Below are 3,906 nucleotides of genomic sequence, written 5' to 3'. Positions count from 1 at the left end.
AACTCTCTCTCGCTTAACTCTCTCTCTTAACTCTCTCTCTTAACTCTCTCTTTACTCTCTCTCTCTTAACTCTCTCTCATCTCTCTCAACTCTCTCTCTCTCTTAACTCTCTCTCTTAACTCTCTCTCTCTTAACTCTCTCTCTCAACTCTCTCTTTCCACTCTCTCTCTTTACTCTCTCTCTCAACTCTCTCTCTTTATTCTCTCTCTCAACTCTCTCTCTGAACTCTCTCTTTTTCTCTCTCTTAACTCACTCTCTTAACTCTCTCTCAACTCTTTCTCTCTTTACTCTCTTAACGCTCTCTTAACTCTCTCTCTCTCTCTCTTAACTCGCTCTCTTAACTCTCTCTCTCTTAACTCTCTTAACTCTCTCTCTTAACTCTCTCTTAACTCTCTCTCTCTTTACTCTCTCTCTCTTAACTCTCTCTCTCATCTCTCTCAACTCTCTCTCTCTCTTAACTCTCTCTCTTAACTCTCTCTCGCTTAACTCTCTCAACTCTCTCTTTCCACTCTCTCTCTACTCTCTCTCTCTTTATTCTCTCTCTCAACTCTCTCTCTCTTTACTCTCTCTCAACCCTCTCAACACTCTCTTTACTCTCTCAACGCTCTCTTTCTCTCTCTCTTAACTCACTCTCTTAACTCTCTCTCAACTCTTTCTCTCTTTACTCTCTTAACGCTCTCTTAACTCTCTCTCTCTCTCTCTCTCTCTCTCTCTCTCTTAACTCGCTCTCTTAACTCTCTCTCTTAACTCTCTCTCAACTCTCTCTCTCTCTTAACTCTCTCTCTCAACTCTCTCTCTCTCTCTCTTAACTCTCTCTTAACTCTCTCTCTCTCTTAACTCTCTCTCTCTAAACTCTCTCTCTTAACTCTCTCACTTAACTCTCTAAACTCTCTCTCTCCCTCCCTCTCTTAAATCTCTTTTTCTCTCTCTCTCTCTCTCTCTCTCTCTCTCTCTCTCTCTCTATCTATCTATCTATCTATCTATCTATCTATCTATCTATCTATCTATCTATCTATCTATCTATCTTAACTCTCTCTCTCTAAACTCTCTTTCGCTCTCTATTAACTCTCTCTCTCTTTCTTTCTCTCTCTCTTAACTCTCTCCTTCTCACTTAACTCTCTCTCTCTTTCTCTCTCTTAACTCTGTCTCTTTCTCTCTCTCTTAACTCTCTCTCTCTCCCTCTCTTAACTCTCCCTCTCTTAACTCTCTCTCTTTCTCTCTCTTAACTCTTTCTCTATACCCTTTCCTCTCGCTCCTTTTCTTTCTACCCCTTTTCTCTTTCTCTCTCCACATTACATTTTTCTCACTCACCCCCTCCCCCTCTCCTCCTCCCCCCTCTCCTCCCTCTTGTTGTCCGCTCTACGCTGCCAGTCAGTGATTTATCATGGTCATGTGTCAAAGGGTGAACGCTGGCCCGTCATTGGCTGACGACCGGACAACACCCACCGACCACTGGCTGAGGAGCGGGGAGGGGGATGAGGAGGTTGTAAACAGAGGTCTGTTCAGGAGGGCGACAACGTTACCGAACGTTCAGATATAAATACACTGTGTAGAACAAACATGTAACTCATGTCACGTAGAATATGATAAAGAAAGCGTTAGTTCTTTTTACGTTTCCAAAGAAAAGAGCTGAGCTTGGAACTGAGGAGAATCAGAGGAGCGAGATGGAAACTGTTACAGTCAAAACTCAATCACCAGGAGAATTCTCCCTCTCTCTCTCTCTCTCCCTCCCTCCTCTCTTTTTCTATCTTGCTCCACTCTCTCATGAGAATGTCTCAATATAGACCTATGTAAAGTCAAAGTGTCCCTCTCCAACTCCCTCTTGTCTCTTCACAGTGAGCGAATTGAAGAGAGAAGAGGGAGGGAACAGAAGCGTTAACTATACAATTATCTTCCTCTTTGATTAAATCTCTTACTTTAGTTAAGTCACTAATTTGCCAAAAAGGGCTGTTCCAGTCACATAGGTTAACCCCTCACTGACTGACTGTTACTGTTTCAGGGTGACACTTCCTGGTTTTGACCCTGCTTAGGTGCCCCAGTGGAGTGTGAGGGACATGGGGCCTGGTGGAGCTCCAGGAGCCTGGCTCTTGCCTGAGCAGCCTAGACCAGCCACAGCTGCCTTCCCAGGGTTGAGAGAAATGTGATATGGGGGTATGCAGAAGGTTAATGTGCATGTGGACAGAGAGGGGGTGGGGGGGGTTAGGTTGCCCCCAGCAGATCATTCAGACTACTATGCTGCCTCCATCTGGCCACCATAGTGTATTACACTGCCTGTAAAAACACAATAGTAACAGCTGATAAGAGGAGCATTGACACCTATTAGCCACTAGATGGCTCCAGCAGCCCTCCAGCACCTGCTGATGCTCTCAGTGCAGTTTACATTTAGATTTCAGTCATTTAGCAGACGCTCTTATCCAGAGCGATTTACAGGAGAAATTACAGGAGAGTGCCTTGTTCAAGGGCACATCGACACATTTTTCATCTAGGGGATTCGAACCAGCAACCTTTCAGTTACCCGCTGGGATACCTGTCGCCCCGACTCAACAGTCTACAGTGTCTTCCTCTCATCAAATCATTTCAAAGCAAACTTTATTTGTCACAGGTGTAGATCTTACCATGAAACACTTACTTACAAGCCCTTAACCAACAGTGCAGTTCAAGAAGATTTAAGAAAATATTTACCAAATAAACTAAAGTAAGAAATAATAAAAAGTAACACAATAACATAAGAAGAAAGTGGCTATATACAGGGGGTACCGGTACCGAGTCAGTGTGTGGGGGTACAAGCTAGTTGTACATCCCATCTTCTCCTCATATAACCCATATATCCCATTCATCTGATCTGACAACACATCAGAACTGAGGAAAGTAGTATGGAGCATGACTATAATGTTCACTTTGTCTTGTCCAGTTTTTTTCACATCAGTGCAGGTTGAAGGAAGTAGATGAAGAAAATAAAATACAGTAGATTATTGAGACCAGGGCTGTCTACAGTAAATTATTGAGACCAGGGTTGTCTACAGTAAATTATTGAGACCAGGGTTGTCTACAGTAAATTATTGAGACCAGGGTTGTCTACAGTAAATTATTGAGACCAGGGTTGTCTACAGTAAATTATTGAGACCAGGGTTGTCTACAGTAAATTATTGAGACCAGGGCTGTCTACAGTAGATTATTGAGACCAGGGCTGTCTACAGTAAATTATTGAGACCAGGGTTGTCTACAGTAAATTATTGAGACCAGGGTTGTCTACAGTAAATTATTGAGACCAGGGTTGTCTACAGTAGATTATTGAGACCAGGGCTGTCTACAGTAGATTATTGAGACCAGGGCTGTCTACAGTAAATTATTGAGACCAGGGTTGTCTACAGTAGATTATTGAGACCAGGGCTGTCTACAGTAAATTATTGAGACCAGGGGTGTCTCCGTAGAAGGAAACTGCAGTAGATTATTGAGACCAGGGGTGTCTATGGTAGATTATTGATACCAGGGCTGTTTACAGTAGATTATTGAGACCAGGGGTGTCTCTGTAGAAGGAAACTACAGTAGATTATTGAGACCAGGGGTGTCTACTGTAGATTATTGAGACCAGGGCTGTCTTCAGTAAATTATTGAGACCAGGTTTGTCTACAGTAAATTATTGAGACCAAGGCTGTCTACAGTAAATGATTGAGACCAGGGCTGTCTACAGTAGATTATTGAGACCAGGGGTGTCTCCGTAGAAGGAAACTACAGTAGATTATTGAGACCAGGGCTGTCTACAGTAGATTATTGAGACCAGGGCTGTCTACAGTAAATTATTGAGACCAGGGGTGTTTCTGTAGAAGGAAACTACAGTAGATTATTGAGACCAGGGGTGTCTCTGTAGAAGGAAACTACAGTAGATTATTGAGACCAGGGGTGTCT

The sequence above is a fragment of the Salmo trutta genome, chromosome 2, assembly GCF_901001165.1.
Source record: "Salmo trutta chromosome 2, fSalTru1.1, whole genome shotgun sequence".
Taxonomy (NCBI): Eukaryota; Metazoa; Chordata; class Actinopteri; order Salmoniformes; family Salmonidae; genus Salmo; species Salmo trutta.
The sequence above is the reverse complement of the archived record's forward strand: the minus strand, read 5'-3'. Positions refer to the sequence as shown.